The following is a 22,756-nucleotide window of genomic DNA, read 5'->3' as shown; positions in this document are numbered from 1 at the left end:
TCGAAGGTTCTGTGGTTCAATTCCTAGTAAAGTTTAGTTGCTTGTATACGGATTTGAATACTAGACAATGGATACCGGTGTACTTTGGTAATCGGGGTTCAATTAACTACACACCTTAGGAACGGTCGGCCTGAATCTGTACAAGACTACACCTAATTTTTTAATCATCCATCTCTCGATTGAGCATGGGGTGTTACTTATTGTTCACTAGTTGACCAGATTACAACGAACATATCAGGAATATCATAAATAAAAATTTTTAATATACGTATGAAGCAACTCATTAAGCTTCAAACTCATCAGCAAAGATATAGTGCGACTAGAGTACGAATAATAGTTCTGTGTATTATTCAGAATTCTAATTCATTAATTTCTGTTTGTGTTTCAGACCTGAAGAAACAGAAGCAAAAATAATTCAGAAAATTGCAATACCGTAAGTCATTTTTTTTTTCAGTGAAATAATATAAAAAAATAAAAAATCTGTGAGGTTATATACTGTTATATATTACTTTCATGATGATGAACTTAAAAATACTGTTAATCAGTGGGTAAATAGACTGGCGGCAGAAGAATACGACGAGAGCATATTGAAGCTGGTGTATCGCTACGATTAATATCTTAATTCATGTGGCGATTATATAGAGAAGTAGTATAAGGTATGTAGTATAAATTTTTTGGCAATGAAACGGTCTTTACTTAAGAGATAACCTCTCATAATTCGATTAAACAACGTAGGTAGGGTTTTATTTCTATTCTTTTAGAAGAGAAGTTATTCTTTTTTAATTCTCGAGGTGGTATAATGAACACTACACTGAAACTATTATCTTTGTAAGAATAATTTCGAAAATATAGTCATACAATTAAAATGTTATCCTGCACTGAAATTGAATATTCCACAATTCAATATTTACCATCGATCGGTACCCGTCACTCTGAGTATAAGTGAGAAAAATATCTGTTAACAGTAGCTTATTATCTAATGGAATTGTCCAATTAATTTCAAGTTTTTAACTATTTTGGACTCACCACCCTTTTCTAGGTTAATTCTTTTGAAAAGTTAAGAATTGAAAATAGCGATTGCTTACTTTTCCTGGACACGCTTTTAATATTTTCTTTTTTTAGTCATTAATTTAATTGTATGTTGTTATCTGCAATTTTACTTGAATGAAATTTTTTGGATGTTAAATATTTTAAATAATATATTTAAAAAAAAAACAAAAAAATATAATTATCATATTTATGCATAATATACCAACAACCTAAATTTGTGTGTTAAATAGTGAACAAAAATTATATAATTTAATAAGTTTTGTTTATTGTTGTTTGGTTTCAGATGTACTTTACGTTTAAACACCGAGGACAAAATAAAGGATATTGAAACTGAAATATCTCCTGTTTTAGATAAAAAATCACAAAGCAAGTTGGAATCGATGTTTAATTCCCATATACAGTTTGAATTATATTTTTCATATATATGTGAATTTGTTAGCCCTGTAAGTATACTCTTATTCAAACATGCATATGTAGCGATTAAAAACGAAAAAGCTATAAATACAAGTATTTGGGAAAATAAAAATATAAAAAATAGATTTGTTTCAATCGCTCTAGTGAATGCACGCGCGCGCGTGCACACACACACAGATAATCTGGGAAAGTTACGTAACTCTCTGATTATCGAGGGCTTAGCCCAAGACAGACTGATACGTACAAGGAAATTTAAGCAAAACATAATGCGTGTAAAAAATTATAAAAAATATTATTCTACCTTTGATATGGAATTCAAGGTGATAAATTTACTGTTTTTACTAAGGAACTATTGTGATCGCGAAAAATTTCGGTTTTCAGATTTCAACGGAAATATCAATTTTGACCATCCCTGAATTCATTTTGACAGTTCCCGCGTGACGTCTGTACATCGTACGTTTAATCGTTTGAATTATGCGAGCATAACTCAAACGATTAGACGTAGGATGTTGAAATTTTGGATTTAGGACTGTTGTAACATCTAGTTGTGCACCTCCCCTTTTGATTGCAATCGACTGGACCAAAAGTGTCCAAAAAAGCCGAATATAAAAAGCTTTTTTATATAACTATTAATGTGATGTTAATTAAATAACTGATTGAATAGAAAATAACACTTCGCTGAATGAATCAGTAATGCTCGGCGACTGCTCAATTGGTTTACCATGATTTGATTATGAGAGTGGTTCAATCGGGAACAACATATGAAATATACTTTTTAAACTACGACAGGTTGTTTAGTAAGGAACACAGTTTTGGAATGAAATTCATTAATTTACTTGACTTGACACGTAAGTCAATAATCTGACCGATCTTATTTTGTTAGACTTTTTTTTTTTTTGTCTCCAGTCATTTGACTGGTTTGATGCAGCTCTCCAAGATTCCCTATCTAGTGCTAGTCGTTTCATTTCAGTATACCCTCTACATCCTACATCCCCAACAATTTGTTTTACATACTCCAAACGTGGCCTGCCTACACAATTATTTCCTTCTACCTGTCCTTCCAATATTAAAGCGACTATTCCAGGATGCCTTAGTATGTGGCCTATAAGTCTGTCTCTTCTTTTAACTATATTCTTCCAAATGCTTCTTTCTTCATCTATTTGCCGCAATACCTCTTCATTTGTCACTTTATCCACCCATCTGATTTTTAACATTCTCCTATAGCACCACATTTCAAAAGCTTCTAATCTTTTCTTCTCAGATACTCCGATTGTCCAAGTTTCACTTCCATATAAAGCGACACTCCAAACATACACTTTCAAAAATCTTTTCCTGACATTTAAATTCATTTTTGATGTAAACAAATTATATTTCTTACTGAAGGCTCGTTTAGCTTGTGCTATTCGGCATTTTATATCGCTCCTGCTTCGTCCATCTTTAGTAATTTTACTTCCCAAATAACAAAATTCTTCTACCTCCATAATCTTTTCTCCTCCTATTTTCACATTCAGTGGTCCATCTTTGTTATTTCTACTACATTTCAGTACTTTTGTTTTGTTCTTGTTTATTTTCATGCGATAGTTCTTGCGTAGGACTTCATCTATGCCATTCATTGTTTCTTCTAAATCCTTTTTACTCTCGGCTAGAATTACTATATCATCAGCAAATCGTAGCATCTTTATCTTTTCACCTTGTACTGTTACTCCGAATCTAAACTGTTCTTTAATATCATTAACTGCTAGTTCCATGTAAAGATTAAAAAGTAACGGAGATAGGGAACATCCTTGTCGGACTCCCTTTCTTATTAGGGCTTCTTTCTTATGTTCTTCAATTGTTATTGTTGCTGTTTGGTTCCTGTACATGTTAGCAATTGTTCTTCTATCTCTGTATTTGAACCCTAATTTTTTTAAAATGCTGAACATTTTATTCCAATCTACGTTATCGAAAGCCTTTTCTAGGTCTATAAACGCCAAGTATGTTGGTTTGTTTTTCTTTAATCTTCCTTCTACTATTAATCTGAGGCCTAAAATTGCTTCCCTTGTCCCTATACTTTTCCTGAAACCAAATTGGTCTTCTCCTAACACTTCTTCCACTCTCCTCTCAATTCTTCTGTATAAAATTCTAGTTAAGATTTTTGATGCATGACTAGTTAAACTAATTGTTCTGTATTCTTCACATTTATCTGCCCCTGCTTTCTTTGGTATCATAACTATAACACTTTTTTTGAAGTCTGACGGAAATTCCCCTTTTTCATAAATATTACACACCAGTTTGTATAATCTATCAATCGCTTCCTCACCTGCACTGCGCAGTAATTCTACAGGTATTCCGTCTATTCCAGGAGCCTTTCTGCCATTTAAATCTTTTAATGCTCTCTTAAATTCAGATCTCAGTATTGTTTCTCCCATTTCATCCTCCTCAACTTCCTCTTCTTCCTCTATAACACCATTTTCTAATTCATTTCCTCCGTATAACTCTTCAATATATTCCACCCATCTATCGACTTTACCTTTCGTATTATATATTGGTGTACCATCTTTGTTTAACACATTATTAGATTTTAATTTATGTACCCCAAAATTTTCCTTAACTTTCCTGTATGCTCCGTCAATTTTACCAATGTTCATTTCTCTTTCCACTTCTGAACACTTTTCTTTAATCCACTCTTCTTTCGCCAGTTTGCATTTCCTATTTATAGCATTTCTTAATTGCCGATAGTTCCTTTTACTTTCTTCATCATTAGCATTCTTATATTTTCTACGTTCATCCATCAGCTGCAATATATCGTCTGAAACCCAAGGTTTTCTACCAGTTCTCTTTATTCCGCCTAAGTTTGCTTCAGCTGATTTAAGAATTTCCTTTTTAACATTCTCCCATTCTTCTTCTACATTTTCTACCATATCTTTTTTACTCAGACCTCTTGCGATGTCCTCCTCAAAAATCTTCTTTACCTCCTCTTCCTCAAGCTTCTCTAAATTCCACCGATTCATCTGACAACTTTTCTTCAGGTTAGTTTGTTAGACTAAACTATGTAAATAATTTAAATGAAAAAAGAAGTATATTTACTGTAGGTGACTTTTTTGTGAGTGAGCACAGATGTGTTTGTTAGCGCTCTCTGTTTTCTAATTTTGTTGAGTATCTCTTTTTATGTTTCGTCGTTTATTTGTATTGTTGATTGTTTCGTTCGTTGTTTTATGTTATTCTGTTAGTTCCGTTAAGTTTTCTTTCGTTTTGTGTTAATTAGTTCGTCTAAGTTAGTGCCGCATTGATTAGTATACCTTGCGGACTAATTTATTTTATTACTAGTGGACTTATTGCAGTTAGTTTTCCTTCTAATTGACGTTAATTAGTCGTTCTGTTTATGTTTATTGCATTTTTTTTTTTTTGCTTATTGTATTAATTATTCTGTTTATTTTTGTTTTATATTAATTGACGAACGGTTGTCAGGGGCTGTTTAATCGGCAACCACAGCTAATCGGTTTGTTTTCATCGGTTGTTTATATTCGAGCTATAGAATTTACTTCGTCGAATTCTCGGACTTGAGAAGTCTTTTTAAATTTACTCGATTTTTTGGATTTTTTTTTCTGTTGATCTCATGACTGAACCCGAAAAGTCCGGGTGTACGCCCCCGCCCACGGAGAGGACGTTTACCCCAATGGGGAGGCAGCGATCCGATAGGACGCAGAGTGTTGGGATTGTCCGCGACAGTTTCTCTGGGAACAGTGGTACCGACAATGTGGATAGTGCTGGCCGTGAGTCACACCGGCAGTCTTTCGCTAGGCAAATGGAGGCTTCGACGAGGAAATCCGTGCAGGTGAATGGATGTATCGGGACATCGCCAAAAACGAGCTGAAGCCCTGTACATGGAATTAAGTGACAACGATGTCGTCAACGAATGTGATGTTGGATTTTCCCCCGCTTCCGGAGGTTTCTGCCTGCGAGGAGGTGGAGTCTTTACCGGTGAGGAAACCATCTAAGGGGCGGTTGCGGCTCTCTCCCTAATAGCGGAGGAACAGAAGAATCCTCGAGCGGCAGCTGTAGGCTCTTCTGTGTCTAAGAGGTCTGGTCGAGGTTTTGGTGGATCGACTCTATAGAAATGGATCTATCGGCGAGAAGGGTTAAGAGGGGAAAGTGTCTTGCCTTTAACGTGTCTTGTCTTCTTCGATGCGTTAAAGAGGGGAGCGACTTGGTCCGCAAGTATGCTGACACTAAGACTGAGATAAAAGACTGCTCACGGAATATGGACGGATTAGCTGGAACGGTGGAAATGTTCCGTGAAGTTCTGGAGGATCAGCTTGCTGGAGCTACGCAAGTATCTGAAGACTGTTAATGTGGTGGAGGAAGCCATCCAAACATATTTTGTTATCTCTGATGTGGCTACACAGACAGAAGGCAGTGGTTTCCGACCTCGTATTGAGATGCGGCAGTCCCTCAATAATGGGGTGATGATGGTGACCTGCTCCGATTGGTCATCCCGCGGTGGCCGAAAGAGGTATTTACGTCCACTGCTGTGATTGAGGATGTCTGTGGTATCGATGGTTTGGCTTGGGTAGTCGACCTAACCGGGAGTGCGGACGGTTGGTCACATTCGAAGTTATTGGTGGAGTTGCCCTGGGCCTGGTAGATGCTTTGGACGGGCTCGGTGCAAGTGAGCCAGGTGATGATCAGCAGTACCCGTGCCGTGAATTTGGCGGGTAGAACTGTTAATGTTGGCGGGATGAATTTTATGATGACGGTCGACTCCTCTGGGGGCGACAAGCAGTCAGTAACTCGATTGAGTCAGTCGGTTGGTTCTGGCCGAGAACCCGAATGTCTGTTTTTGTGGGCCTCAAAGGAAGATGGAGCTTCATCTACAGAAGGTTACCGAATATATGGCGTGGAGACATTCAAATAAGTTGCGGGTGCATATAGAGGTGTCCCCCGTTGGTGGCCAGTGGGGGTCAGGTCCCGATGAGAAAGCCGGCGGGTTCACAAACTGCGACAGTGGTTGTAAAGGCGGCGGGTCGCTCATATACGGACCTCCTCCGTTCAGTGAAATTCACCGTGTCGCCAGGCGAAACGAGTATTATCAGGCGAAGCAAGAAGGGGTAAGAGTGAGGACCATCATTTCATCCAGGATACTGGGGACACAGCTGAGCAGTTACGCAGGCAAATAATGGACAAAGTGGAGGGAACTACAGCTACGGCCGGTAGGGGCGTTCGGCGAGTCCATCTGTTGGTTAAGGATGTCGACACCCTTACCTCCGAGGAGGAATTGTGCGTGATACACAGATGACGGCGGGGGAATCGGTCACGATTGATATCCTCTCCCTACGGCTCTCGTTTTGGGATAAAAAAATGGCAACGGTGGCGGTTCCTCCGCTGCTGGCCGACAAACTGCTGAAGGACGGCCGTATCCCGAGTTGGGTGGGTGTCTTGCCGAGTTCTGAGGTGATCCGTGAAGGAACGTTGTTATCGGTGCTGGGGGATCGGGCACCGAGCTGGTTCCTGCAACGGTCCCGATAAACGGGGTCATTGTTTCAACTGTGGGATTACGAGACATCATTGAGCGGATTGTCCGACAGAAGCAAAGTGATCCCTGTGTAATGTTCGGGGTCCCTCTTTGGGGGGACATGGCTGCAGGACCAGCTTCGACAAATGAGACCCGTCGCCTGTGCCTTGGAGAAGACCTGTGTTTGCACAGCCTCGTCCAGGAGGGGGGGGCCGCTTAGATGTCTCACAGCCGATGATTGGGCGGGGACTCCCCTGGGATTTTCTTGGAACTTCGTATCGGAGGGTAAATTAAGACCGTAGTCCCGGTGCGGGACTACGGTCTTTGAAGTTCCTCACTTGAGGCGTGGCGTAAAGACAGATTCCCGGTGGGGGGGTTTCCTTTGGGATTCCCCCATAAGTCGAGGTAGCTTGAGGCGATGGCCCCCCTCTGGAGCTGTGTTTATGCTTACTTGCATGTACAGATTCAGGGGGTAGGATAAAAATTACGAACTGAAAAAAAATATGTATATTTATTTACTATGAAAATACTACAAACAATGCGTTTCTAAGTTAGAATGAAAATTATATATAGGCTAATTTGATAACATCGATTAGTAGCAGTGCAACCTGTGCCTCAAATAAATCCACCGATTTTATTCTAGATTGTTGATAAAAGCCAGGTTTAGTTAAGTTCGTACTTTGGTCTAATACTTTGCCTTATTTCAATAATGTGATATCGAATGCATTATTGTCCGGTACTGTATCATAAAAAGAATATATGAAATCAAACTTTGTCAGTGATATAAGTCGTTATTCTTCTTTTTTTTATATAAATCATTAAATACTAAATATCTTTTGTATTAGATTCGTTGTAGTAATTTACTTTGATTAATTACTTTTATTAATCAATATATTATTATTCGATTAATTACTTTATAAAATATATGCGACTACGCAGTACCTTTAATTGAGTTAACACTGATGGAAATGTCAACAGAGGCATTTTACATTGGTGGCATCCTGACATATGTCAAACTGATGACTGCAATATCAGTCAGAGGATCAATAAGACGAACTTTGGTAAAAGCCATCAGGGCTAGTAACGAAGGAAGTGGTGTAGTGACAGAAATCGTCACAAAGGGGTAAGAAGGTACCTTAAATTACTAAAACAAAAGCAAAACAGTAAGCTAATTCCAGTAGCATTTTATAATTTTTTTTCTCAACAGAACAAAATTGTTTCAGTCTGAAATCAATAGATTATCTTCTATCATTTTTGAAAACAGAAAACCAAGTTTAAGTTTTAAATGAAGTTAATGAACAGATTTCTTTAATATAGCGAGATAATTTATCGTGTACATTATGATACTATACACTATAACATCTCGAAAAATGGAAATTTTAAAAAACTGTTGGTCACCAACTCCATGTTATGACTTTGCTAAGGATGCTGTGTAATTAAAAAAAAAAAATTCAAATACAGCTGGTTAGCGGATTATGCTCCTTGGCTGGTGTATTCCAAGAAATTATTTGGCTAGTTTTGCGTTTATTGTGAGTTGTCTCCACCAACTAATGTGCATGGTGTTTTGGGTTCTTTCAAAGTAAGGCCCTTTATTCGGTATAAAGATAGGCACAAATTTGCAAAATCTCACACATCATCTCAGCGACACAAATCGGCGGCCACAGCAACAAACTTTTTGTTGTAAATATAACCGTTTACGTGCTGATTTCTGTCCTCCGATAAAAAATAGAAGACAACAAGAAGATGTTTGCATTATTAATTTCGACTGGGATATTTTGTGGTACACATTACCTACCTTTGAAGGGCAGAAAAATCATGAAGGAGTCGTTGAAAACTTTATCAAATTCCATATTGACCCTGGTGACCACATTTTAAAAAGAGTACAGAGAAAATAACGCAAAAAAAATCCCACTTACTTGTCACCATGGGTTTAAAATGAAATAATCGGTTTATGTGGCGACGTCACTAGATAAGACAACACTACTGACGTAAAGAAAGCATGTGCTTACAGTATCCTACAGGCAAGAGCGCGAAATGTTAGGTAAAGAGCAACTTTCCATTTGGGTTACATTTTTGACGAAGGAAAGATAATGGTTCATGAGGAATTTCTAGTTTTTGCCCAGTTGACTGACACGATGCAAAATCTGCAATTAACAACTTTATAGAAAAGGTAGGTCTTGAACCACAAAAGTGCATTGGACAAGGATACGATGGGTGTTCCAGTATGGCAGGGAAGGATGGTGTCAAGAAAATCATTAGAGAAAAGTATACGAGAGCGTTACACTTTCACTGTTTAGTCACAAACTGAACTTAGTTGTAAATGACAAACAAAATAGCAGTGATACGAAATACGGTCTTCACAATAAAATAAATATGATTCTTCCAAAAATCGGCCATTCTCGAAAATGCATACCGAATAAGCCAATGCTCCATGAAACCCGCTGGTCTCAAAAATCAAAAGTATCGTCACATTCAAGAAACATTATGTTCAAATCGTTATGGGGCTTGAAAAACTATCATCAGAAGGGAACAATGCAACAAGAAAAGCTGCTTTTGAAATGCATTGCGCTGCTGCAAAATTCGTTTTAGTGTCTGTCTCATAGCAAAATATTCGGCACTCCTGCAACCGGTGCTCTTCATTCAACAAGTACGGATTTACTTCAATATGCAAATCACGTAATAACAATCACTGACATCATGAGAAAAAGCGTGGAAATTCTGTTGTTGAAAGTGAAAGTGTCATAGCATAAACAATCGCTGAGCTTCTTGGAACGAGTTTCAATATGCCGCGAGTCATAAATCAGTAGAAACATCGTGCGAATCCACAAGCATAGACTCCTAGTGAATTTTGTACAATATCGCTAATTACTGAGTACATAGATTCATTAATAATATCTCTGGAACAGCGTTTTCTGAGGAGAACTTGCCAACACCTTCACTTAATGCTTGCACCCTCACGTAATGCTTGCACCCTAACGTAATGCTTGAAATGACACATGAGGAATGTTTTTAAAAAAGCACAAGTATGGTAGTTAACACAATTTTAATGATTTCCTCGTGAAGCTGAAATTTGGTACTACCAATGGAAAGGAAGAAATGTGCCAAATGCCGAACTGAAGAAGATAGAATCTAACCACAAAACAAACGCTATTTACCTCACTTGCACAGCCCTGCACAACGTGCACTATCGAAAACTCCTTCAGCACCTTACGCAGGGTAAAAACTTGGTTACCGTCAACAATGGCAGAATATCGGCTTGTCGGTCTTTGGATGATGAGTGTGCATAAAAAGAGGGACCGGAAGCTAAAAATAAATTTGAGGAGGAAATTTTAAGAATTAGCCTGAACTCTTATAGGCTAGTGCTGAATAAAAATTTAGATAGCACTGCGACCAATTACTTTCAGCGTTTTCAAATGTTCAAATAAAATCATTTTTTAACAAAAAACGTTATCTTATTTTTGCCTCCTTGAAGAGAATTCTGGCTATGTCTATGTTATTATGCAATTACACTTGCCATGTTGCCAGAGTTTTTTTTTTTTTTTAAAGTAGTAGTATTACATGTTTTGTAAAAGCGATCAACATTTTTGTGCATTTTAAGTATAAATAAGTAAGATGCCTTGAGAAGATTCGTGTATTAAATGTGATAAATAATTTAACAAGTTACTACATAAATCTACTTTCGTAGTAGTAGAGTTATATTTTAAACCCTCATTTATTAAGTACAAATTTTATTTTGTTTGCACCTCAAAAATGCAAATATCAAAGTACAGACTACTCTTTAATAGTACTAATTCTAGTTTGATTATATCTCCTCTGTCTATTTTCTTTGATAACTTTATCTCGAAATAATATTTAGTAATTTAGCGGATTCCTTAGTATCTAGAAGAAAAGCATATATTTGAGGCGGTCAGAAACGTTAATAAATAACGCATAATCTATATATATAAAAATGTGAAGTTCGTTTGTGTACGGCTTCAAAAACTCAAAATGTTGTGCACCGATTGAGCTCTAATTTTAGCACGATATATAACCTGCATCAAAGATTGTTATCATCTTTTTTAATAAATCTATCTATCTATTTTTAATTTGTACATTTTTAATTTGGAAATGTAAACAAAGGAAAACCAATCAGATCAATGCAAGATGGTCGCTGTCAAGCACAACGACCAAATTTCTTTGAATTATATTTAACATCTGTCTTTTATTTAAAATAAAAAAAACACGTTAATAAAAATTTTTAGCACGATATATACCGCATCAAAGTTTGTTTTAATTTATTTTTAATAAATCTATCTATCTATTTTTAATTTGTACACTTTTAATTTGGAAATGTAAACAAAGGAAAACCAATCAGATCAATGCAAGATGGCCGCTGTCAAACACAACGACCAATCACAAAGAGCCCGTATGGCCGTTGCCAATGTAAACAAAATCACAACTGATTAAGTAACAAATTTCTTTGAATTATATTTAACAGCTAAAACATCTGTATTTTATTAAAAAAAAAAAACAAAAAAAACACCAAAACAAAAAGAAAAGCCACCAAGAAGGACAACCGCAGTTGGTGATGATATGAATGATTTATACCGTATGAAAATGCCATGCCTGACCGGGATTCCAACTCGGAACCACCGGATTAAAGTCCGAGACGTTACCACTCGCGCCACGGAGGCCGGCAAACATATTCGTTAGGAGCCGAATAAAAACACGACTTACCAATACGGCGCTGTGTGTCAAACCAATTTTATACGGACTATAATTACTTTTAATACGCGAAACCCTTTGCAATGATTGAACATTAAATTAAACCTCTTCAAAAATTATTCCTTTTGAACTAAGCCACATTTTGATATCATTGTTTTTCTATAACACGGCTGGAATTCTTTTCGTTTAATGATAAGAAGCGTTGTCGAAGACAATAACCGAATTCTCTTCCAAAGGACATAATACACCGCTAAACTATTTCTAAATAATTCAAATTCGTGTAATTTTTTTACGAATCGCGTTTTTATCAAAATCTCACCTTTTTCTCAATTGACCTGCGGGGTTTTGTTTTCTTTGGAGACCGCGTAATTGATTAGTAGATTCATACTCGAGAATTACGTTGTACACTGAAGCAGCTCAACTTCTACTTACGTTAGCAGTTTATTAACATCTGAAATCGCCGCCGTTTGATTATTCTGTAATTTTTAAGCATTACTCTGCTTTTGTAATCATTTAAAATGATGTGGTTTTTTCGCACGACTTAAGGGCTTTTTTCGAAGCCCACAAATCTTTATATATAAAAATGTTAAATTCGTTTCTGTACGCTTCAAAAACTCAAAATGTTCTGCACCGATTGAGCTCAAATTTCAGCACAATATATAACCCGCATCAAAGATTGTTTTTATCTATTTTCCGCATCAGTCACATACCCGCGACCGCGAGAAAACAGGTTTTTAACGGTCAGTTATGTACCAGTGACCGCGCCATCAGCCGGAAGCGAGGGGAACACTTGCCATACTAGCTAACAACCGCAGTCACATGTGAAACAATACCTGTTCCCAATTACATTGTTTATTAACAAAAAAAAAAAAACGTATCCACTTGCATCTGATTCAGATTATTTTACAATCTGAATTAAATATTCACTTTAATCGAGGTACTTTTGTGTGATCGTGTCGTGATTGAGCTGCGCCTTTCACCAAGCTCTGAATTTATTAGAAAACGACCAACAGTGGGATATATGTATTAATGACGCGTGCAACAGTGCACATCCAAACCAAATTTGCGCATTATTCGCAATTATATTGACCGCTTGCTTCCCTTCATCTCCCACAGAGTTACGGGAAAGATATCGATCGCATATGGCTGAGGATATTTTGCATAGAGTACGCCTACAAAATACCAATATCACCATGGAATTTACAGAAGCCATTTACAACGAAGCATTGATAAATATTGAAGACTAGTGCTTAGCTATTGCAAATAAAGTTCTTAGTCAATTGGGAATGCCAGCACCCACCCGAGCTGCGATTGCTTCCTTTGATGTGGATTTACGCCGTGAACAGAGTTACAACATTTGTGATCTTCAGTCATATGTCCAATCAAACATTCCCAAATTAACGCGTGAACAGAAAGCCATTTATGATCGCATAATGCAAATGACGGAGTTGGGGGGGGACCTTCTTCTTGGATGCGCCATGGAGGAATTGGGAAAACATTCCTTATTAGATTGATTCTAGCAACAGTTCGATCAAAAAATAACAATTATCCTGTTGCGGAATATTAATCAGCCAAAACTCTGCAACGGCACGCGACTTGCAATTAAGAAATTGATGAATAACGTAATGGAAGCAACGATTTTAACGGGGCCTTTCAAAGGTGAAGATGTTCTTATTCCTCGAATACCCATAATCCCGACCAATACACCATTTTAATTTAAAAGATTGCAATTCCCAATTCGATTGGCATTTGCAATCACAATCAATAAAGCTCAAATTGTGTGGTTTAGATTTAGATGCGGATTGCTTCTCACATGGACAACTGTATGTTGCGTGTTCCCGAGTCGGCAAACCAGATAGCCTTTATATCTACGCAGACCGTGGAAAAACAAAAAATATTATATATCCACAAGTATTGCAAAATTAAACTTCTATGAAACGTATGCTTTGTTTTGTTTCTCATTTCTCATCCACGCAACCACAATGTGCCACAGTGAAGCGTGGAGGGTAGAGCTAGTTAATTTAATAAATGGGCAAACATACCCTGATACATACCCCAATACACTGATACATACCCTGATACATATACCCCAATTTCCTTACAGAAATATTGATTAAATAGATGGCTAGTGCTTGACAAGTGTCTTAAGTTCTCCTTTGGAGGAGCTTGTTTTGTGGTCAACGTAAGGATTTGGTCCCTTATCTACTGTTTCCTTATCTGAGATCATACCTCAATGTAGTGTTCAGACAGATGGCAGTAGGATCCATACCGAGATCACTAAGAGGATCAGATTGAGTTGATGTACCCTGGTATTTTTAGGATTTGATCAGTACATCTTTGACTATGGATCTGCCCATAGACTATCTCAAACTAATATTGTACGGACCATACTTAAACACACATACCAGTATATAATACATACATAAAATACATACACAATATATGTGTATGTATTTTATAAACACAATTTTGTTATATGCAGTTATTAAATTATCACATCAAATGCACCTATTGTTTAAAAAATTTATTTATTTTATTAATTCCCGTGACCATTAATTTTTTTAGGTGCCTTATTTAATATCTTAATTTGTTTATGTAAATACACTTTAATTATTTATTTCTAATATATAAAACTGTTCAGTTGCAGGTCTTTGCAAACAGCCGGATATTGCAATATAAAATATTAAACTTCACCGTCAGTGGTTACCAGTTAAAAAAAACTGTATTTTCAGAACCTAAATGTATTGGTCTAACGTACTGTTTAAAACATGAATATATTAAACTTTATGTAAGTTAGCCTTATCTTCATGGTTAATAGCATTATAACAAAAGATTTACTTATAATGATTTACATTGTATATTTTGTGTAAAATAATATCTAAGAAAGACTTCCCATTTAGTGAACTATTTTATTTAGATAGTCCAATCAATATATGAAAATGGTCACTGCTATTCAAAAAAAACACAAATTTTTTTCCATAACTTTTATATTCTCTACCCTGATGTATATTTGTTCAGTCCAAAAATCTATTTGTTAAATAAAGTTAAAAAGCTGCTGTAACATTTTAGTTAAAACCTACAGCCGTTGTAATCTTTTATTTTATAATCAACCAACCAAGAAATCTGTTCTTCAGAAATTTACAAACGGTTATAATCCATGTGGCAGTGGTGGGCTCCAAATTGCTAGAATATAAGTTGTAAATGTTGTAGATGAGGAAAGGCAAAATTTTCCAATAAACTGAGTTAAATGTTCATAAGGAAAAATAGAGCGATCTCACCATGTCACTTGTCACACATCATCATATGTTAATTTTCAAACTGCCCTGATCACGCTCAGCATCTTGAAACGGGTGTTTTCTGAACCCTTGAATCTGATGTTTTATTTACCTTTAAAAATAGATGAAAAGTAGCCTCATAAGAATGAGCTATTTCATTAAGGTAATGTAATCATCAAACAAATCGAGCAGAATTCTTAAGATTAATGCCATATTCTTGTGCGATTGGTGTGCCACCAATCGCACAATTTTACAATTCTTGTAAAGTAGTGCCTACTTTACAAGAACAAATTTTGAAAGGTTTCCTTAACACATTATGAATAATTTAACGAGGAATGTTTAAATCAGGTGCTGCTTGTTGGGTTGACTTGTGCAAACTGTATAAGTTATTAAATAATAAAACAATAAGTACTTGTTATACTATTTCAGCATTTATCCCTTCCAACCTTTCATGTCTTCAACAGTTTCCAGTGCTATTCACAAGCTTTCAGTGTGGTAATCTTTAAATCACGTTTTACAGTTACATTAAACCACAGTATCTTATTCTTTCAAAAAATCAATCAATATATTTCAAAATTTTGTTTAATCCAGTGTCACTTGATGGACATCGATGAAGATTTGGTAGCGTATTCACTAGAATTCAGTCGATACAGTTTAGTACTTCTTTACTCCTCCGTTTATGTAATATTACAATAAAATTATTGATTTTATTTCTAACTATTCAGTACTGTAATAAAATGTATGCAACTTACTCACAATATTGGTACCAATTTATCTATGCAGTATAAATTATTAATAAATGCTGCGAAAAGAGACACCTCCCACAGTTCTTCAGAACTGTTATGAGAAACAAAAATAACCAAACCAGTTGTATTAGTCAACATGTTGGGACCTGATAAAAACAGAATATCGTAGTGAACTGATGAATTCAATTCAAATAAGATCGCATTAATGAATTCAAAAATAAAAGTAGACAGCAACTTAATATTTAAAAGGTGTACTATAACATGAACGATGCTACTTATACATCTATTGTGCACAATTACTGTCAAAAATTTTAAGAGGCTCTTGATAACCATGTGCATGGTTTGGGAGCTGCTAAAGTAACAGACTTATTATACCTCTCATACGCAATTCAGATGATGATTTGAATTATACAAATAATAATTAAATAACCCATAATGACTTTTATCCAGATACATGGCAAGAAGGTCTTTGTTGTTGAACATGCAGGAAGAGCTCTGAAAGTACGTATTATTGATAATGGATTGTTTAGTATGTGTTTTTGTCAGTGATCATTTAGCAGTGAATAGAACAGTGATTGTCCCGATCAGTAAATTAAAACTGCAGTCAGGTGACAAGGACAATGCTGGAAAGTGATAATGAATGCTAGGGTATAAAGTAAGGGGGGTTTTAAAGATGATACTGAAGAGGAATGAAAGTGGTGATGGAAAAAGGAATTAACTATTTAATGAAGGTCAACTGGTGGAAGAACAGGAAGGAAGTATAAATATTCATTGTTAGGATTTAATATTATGATGTCCTTTTGTATTACTAGTCTAAAAGATAAAGATTATATTCAGTTTTTAAATTGTTGAAGATTTTTATAATCACCGACTGTTATACTCACTGACATATGTTGAACAGAATGATGTAGAGTGGTTTCTGCAGTGTTTTCAAGAATGTAAGACTTTTGAGTCTTGGCATATTCAAAACCATTTGTACTATAGAGCACAAAAAGGAACCAGTAACGAATTTTAAATAGGGATATGTTTTTCATGATTCTTTTTATCTTACTTTTGAATGCAATAGCAAATTTTAATGAATTAAAATTAATAACTACAAATATTATGTTCTATCAACCTGGTTGAGGTAATCAACAACTGGAAATCAGCAAAAAATGGAACAGAAATATGTAATGTAGGGACATTTTTGCTAACAAAGAAGTTAGAAAATGTTAAAACAGAGATGAACATAAACATAATAGTAATGGAATTGGAGTAAATAAAGTGAAATGAAAAGAAAGGATGAAGTTATTAGAGGATAATGTAACAATTCAGGAAATAAAAAGGAAGATATGATGTAGGAATAATTCTAAAAAAAAGAAATAGTAGTGTATTTAGGACAGTTTTTACTAATGATAGGAAAATTTCTGTCAGAATAAGAATAAGCCCAGGGACATGCTTTTAATAAAAGTTTATATGCCAACTAATCAATATGAAGATGGTACAATTGAAGTACTGTATTAAGAGAAAGAGAAAATTATGGAAGAGTAAGATAAACATTGTTGTACAATAATAAGGAAATTGGTGCTCTAGGGCATCCAAATAAACTTTGGAGGGATGAAAAAGTGAAGGGAAACAACTGAGAACATGAAATGAAAGTGGAAGAAGGATAATAAATACTACAAAAAAGACTAAAGAAAACGCTAATAATATAGGCTGGTAAAAAAACTACAAAAGAAGGCTGGAGATTTCAAAATCTCTAAATTCTTTGGTAGTTTTTGGAAATGTGCTGGAGATAAAAACAGATAAAAAATTGAATCTATATTTGCAGAAGAGAAATTGAAATACGCAATGAATCAGATAGGTAGACGGCCAGGTGCTTTTATTGATAGTGATCATAACAGTGCATTCAGAAAGTCACTGTACAGTATACTTTAGAATTATGTTGCTGCATTCTGGTCTTTTGGTGTTAGAGTGGTTGCCCTTGGTTCATTGGGTATTGCTCAGTGAAAAACCAAGATATTAGATGTTGAGTTATGTTGTTTCATTTTATGTTGTTTCGTTTATCAGAATCAATAGTATTGAGAAAAGTAATGATTCTGTTGATAGAAGAATACATTTTAAACGAAAAACGTTGAACATGCCTTTTGTGAAAGCAACAAGTATAGTGATGATTTAGTGAAGCACAATTTTTCTGAAAAATTTGCAAATACTTGCTGTTCCTCACCACACCACAATGCATTTTCAACTATTATCAAAAAGTTTTAGGCAACAGGCTCTGTTGAAGACGCTGATCGAAATGGAAAACCGCGTAAATTAAGACAGATATTTCAGATGCTATGGCTGAAAGTCCACCAAAGCTAATGAGTAAGTTAGCACAGCAGCAAGATATTAGACTTGCTGCCACAAATCAAGGTGCATGAAAAGAACTGAAACTCTTCCTCTACAAAGCAATGTGTGTTCAAGAACTGAAAGCAATAGATCATGCCAAAAGACTAATTTATTGTAAATGGTTTAAACGTTTTATTGACCAAAACTGCATAGGTATACTGAACGTTATGTTTTTTACAGAAAGAGTGGTATCAACTGGAAGGATATATTAAATTACAAAATATACAACTGTGGTTGACTACAAACATCTTATGAATGAACAATCTTTACATGATGCAAAAATTGGAGTCTGGTTTGATGTGAAAAGAATGTACATTGTAAGTGCAATAGTTTTTGAAAGTGTACTTGAAAGTGATCATTATTGTGATATTTTAACAACCTTCATTAGTCAGTTAACAGAAGTGGAAATCATTCACGGTTATTCCAACAAGGTGGTGCCACAACTAACAAGTCAATGACTTTTTTATAAAATGTCTTTGGTAAACAAATCATTCTGAGGGGTTTTTGGCCTGCACAATAGCCCAATCTGACTCCCTCAGATTACTTTCTATGGGGACTGCAAAAAGAGCAGTGTATCACAACAGACCATGCACAATTAACAAACTAAAAACTGCAATAATGGTATAAATGCAAAACATTCCAATAACTCAGTTAAAGTGTATGAAAACAAATTGAAACATGTGCAATGTTGTATTGATGTCTGAAGAGGTCATTTTCAACACCTTTTATAAATTATTCCAGTTATTGTAATATTCATTTCTATAAAATAATGAAATAAAAATGCAAAGTAATAATTAAGAAAGTTTCGACATTAAACTCCTTTAATTCCAGTGCACAGCAACTTTCCTAATGCATTCTACTTCTGGTAGTAGAAATAAAAGTAATATTGAAGGCAGTTAGTTAAAAGAGCTGAGAAATTAACTAAATGGAGGATGGAATAAATTACATCAATTGGATAAGAAGTTACCTTAAGAATTAGAAAAAAGAAATACACAAGACCATTGTTCAGATGAATTTTTTCTAAATATTAAGGATGTCATATAAACACCAATGGCATAAAACAATTAGCTTTATTAAGAGAAGAAGAATAAAGAAGCTGTGGGTTATCAGATATTAATTGAAAATGTGGAAAAAACAGGCAATAAAATAACAGTAAGGTTGAGGAAGTTGAGATGTTCTACAGCAAATTGAATAATGAATCAATAAGATTCAAAAAGCAAATGATAAATGTCTTGCAGATGAATTATCAGATAGAGAAGATTTTTAAAAAAATGAATGATGTGATCTATGTATAAAAAAAAAAGGAAAAAATGAAACTGATAAATTTGAAAGGTGGAAGAAATATACAGAAGTATACTGATGTAGTAGAAAACCAAATAATTTTCCCATAATAGATCAAGTAAAAATGAAACAGGATGAAATAGGAGCATCAATCAGAAAATGAAAAAGTAATGAAGAGGGTGAACAATTTTAGAATCTGAATTAGAATATGGACAAGCTTAATTCAGAATAGGAAATCTAATTGGTTAAGAGATATCATGAGAAAGATTGATTAAAACATTGCTAGAAGGATCAGTAGAAGGTGAAAAGATGAGAGACCTAAACGATCAAGAATGATAAAAGTTAAAAGACATTGGATCTACAAAGAACTAAAATTTTTAGTTGAAAATATAAACCAATAAAAATCATACATGGTGCAAGGACCGTATATCAGGCAGGTATGACAATGATGATGAGCTGTGAAAACATTACATCGGTTTAGCTTTCAAACCTAGCATGCCATTGAAGAACAGATTAAAACAACATTATTTTAATACCTTTTATTTTTAAGAATTCCTTTTATTCTGCTATATCTTGTTCATTTGTCATATTTTACAAACTTCCAAAATCCTTCACACTATCATTTAACTTTGTGAAAAGTTCAAATCACTTTTCAAATCGAAGAATCGTTTTTTTTTACATATTAGATTCATACCTTAGAGGTAGATGATTTCAACTTACATCACAGATTCAATAACTACTCTTCATCATATTAGCTCACATTATATCTGATCTGTCTAAGGAACATTACAATACTTTATTGATTCATTGCATTTATTAAAATAAAAGAAGATAAAGTATGTTTTTTATTATTATAATATAACTACATACAATCATTCAGAAATAGTATAAAGATTCATGAATGCCATGCCTTTTTATGTTGTAATGTTCCTTTCATTTGAAAAGTTGAAGAAAAAAACAGTACCAATGCAACATTTATCAAATTCACTGCGTACTTCTATGTCTACAAACTTAAATATAACAGTTGCATTTACAAAGATGAATCAGTACAAATAAATCATATTTTTAACAGAATTTACTAAAAAATTACAATTGAGCATTTTTAGATTAAGCAGTAGCTGTATCAACACAAAGAATTTAATCGCTTTTTTGCTCAAAATATCTTTAGATATATTACGATAACAGATTTAAAATGCTAAAGTGAATGAAAATGAATAACCTCCTATAACATCCACTTTGGGCAAAGAATTTGTCCTGTAGTAGCCACTTTAAATAACACCTGCGTAACAGTGCTTTAGCTATCCTTCTTCCTTTTGCATACTATCATTGTACTTGCAGATTTAAATTTCCGAATTCTAATATCAGACAAAATTTTCAGTAATTTAAATGATGAAGTTTTCAAAATTTACAACATTTAAAAATTTTTATTTCATCTGTAGCTATTGTGTAAAATATAATTTAAGTATTCAAGGGAGCTGCTTACACTTGTTGCCCAAGTAAATGTTATTCATAAAAGACAAAAAATAAATAAAACCAGATTAGGAAAAAAATTATAATTATCTTTATATAAAAATAAAGACATGAAATTATTTAGTTGAAACTGAATAGTTTTGGATTTAATAAACTTTAGTCCAGGAGAGTAATATTCCATGGCTTATAAATAGTAAACTTTGTTGCTATTTTAACAGCTATGAATGATATATGTAAAAGATTGAAGCAAAAATGTAAGAAAGAAATACCATCTTGTACATTATTTGCTACTGATTTCATAATATGGACATTGTGAAAGTCAAGAGGAAATTCAAAGAGTATTGGACATCTGGAATAAAGAAATTAGTACAAAGATACGCAAGGTAATAATAGCATAGACATGGCAGAGCAATGTAAAAGCAATTCATATATTTGGATACAGTCATGACAGAAAATAGAAGGTTTAAAGGGCAAGAATACAAAAGGTGAGCCAGTTCAAACATTCTTCAAGAGTTGTTGAGACACAGATAAGTGCCTTCAGATTTCAAACCGCTTACAAAGCATACTACTCAGTTATCATGCCATATAAATTTGGAACACAGATTCAAATAAATAGTAAATATAGAAGTAAGCTACAAATGCCAGAATAAAATCTTTGTAATAGGAAAAACTTGCATCCGGATGACTGCTACTTTGTTTTGTTTCAAATCATCATCCTCCATTGCTGACATAATTACAGTAGGAATAATTTGATAAATATTTCATGGAAACTGATTCAGCATTCATAAAGTGGCAACAATGAACAAAAATACCCCACGCTATTACATAAACTCCTCAAGGAGTAATCAATTTACAAGTGCAAAGCATTATTACACACAACATTCTCCAAGGAAATTTCCAACTCCAAGCGATCAGAAAAAATCCCACCCTGTTGAAAATTAACATAACCCTATATATAACATTAAAGACAATGCAAATAGATTATGAAAGATCCTACTTCACATAAGAAGGTCCACTAATTGTTACCTTACCGTTATCAATTATGAAAAATTTTCAGAATACTCTAACAATTTTCTACCACTTATATTTGATGCTGCTTTCATTTAAATTTCTTATTAGTATTGGTTCTATCAGTAACAAAAATTTAATTTAACTAATTGTAAACAATATAATAAATTGTACATTACTTCATTTTACATGTGTTTTGTTTAATTTTAGGATTTTCCTTCAAAGGTCGAGATTTCAAAGGACTTTTTATATGACTTAGAAAATAAAGAAATTATTTTTATGTAAGGCGTTAAAAATGCTGTTGATGAACGATTCTGTTTAGTAGTAGAAGTTAGAATCCTACAGCTGTTATCCAAAAAATTAAAAGAAAAATAAATGAAAAGTGTAATTATGTAGCAAATTAATACTTTATTGTTACAATAAATTTAAAAAGAAGTAACAGAGAGTGTTTTATTAACTATCCTTTAACTCTCTTTCTTTTTTAATTTTTATTTTAATTCTGAAGCAAAACGGCAAAGCATCTAGACCAATGAAGTTATGATTATGAAATTATGATATGAATGATATAATACCAATGAAATTATGATTTCTCAAGCAAATTACTGTTTCTGCCTCTGCAATCCCTACATCAGGGTTTGTAAATAACAATTGGGGTTGAAAATTATGCTATATATTACTCACTACTGTTGAAAATGTATGACAAAAAATTGTATAACAAGTCTTATATTTAAAAAAATAGCTTTTTAATGTATACTCCTTCCTCCTTAACTCAGATTATAACACATTATATGATTCCAAAGTTTATTTGAATATTGTTTGGTTTCGCATATTATGTCAATCACAATTTATAGTCTTATGTAACGAATCGGTTCATTGGTTCAAATCCAACTTCATCTCTTTTTTTTTATTTTTTTTTTAATCTAAATAGATTGATTTATTGATAATTA

At 34.2% G+C, this 22,756-nt stretch overlaps 1 long non-coding RNA gene across 1 annotated transcript; it reads left to right on the top strand.

Moving 5' to 3' along the window:
• The first annotated feature begins 295 nt into the window (after window positions 1–295).
• On the top strand, window positions 296–22,242 carry LOC142333233 (uncharacterized). The gene is made up of 4 exons (XR_012758561.1): window positions 296–433; window positions 1,334–1,493; window positions 14,301–14,447; window positions 22,020–22,242. It is a non-coding gene; the product is annotated as an uncharacterized LOC142333233 (long non-coding RNA).
• The last annotated feature ends 514 nt before the right edge of the window (window positions 22,243–22,756 follow it).

Source organism: Lycorma delicatula, chromosome 12, assembly GCF_047948215.1.
Source record: "Lycorma delicatula isolate Av1 chromosome 12, ASM4794821v1, whole genome shotgun sequence".
Classification (NCBI taxonomy): domain Eukaryota; kingdom Metazoa; phylum Arthropoda; class Insecta; order Hemiptera; family Fulgoridae; genus Lycorma; species Lycorma delicatula.
The sequence above is the reverse complement of the archived record's forward strand: the minus strand, read 5'-3'. Positions and strand labels throughout refer to the sequence as shown.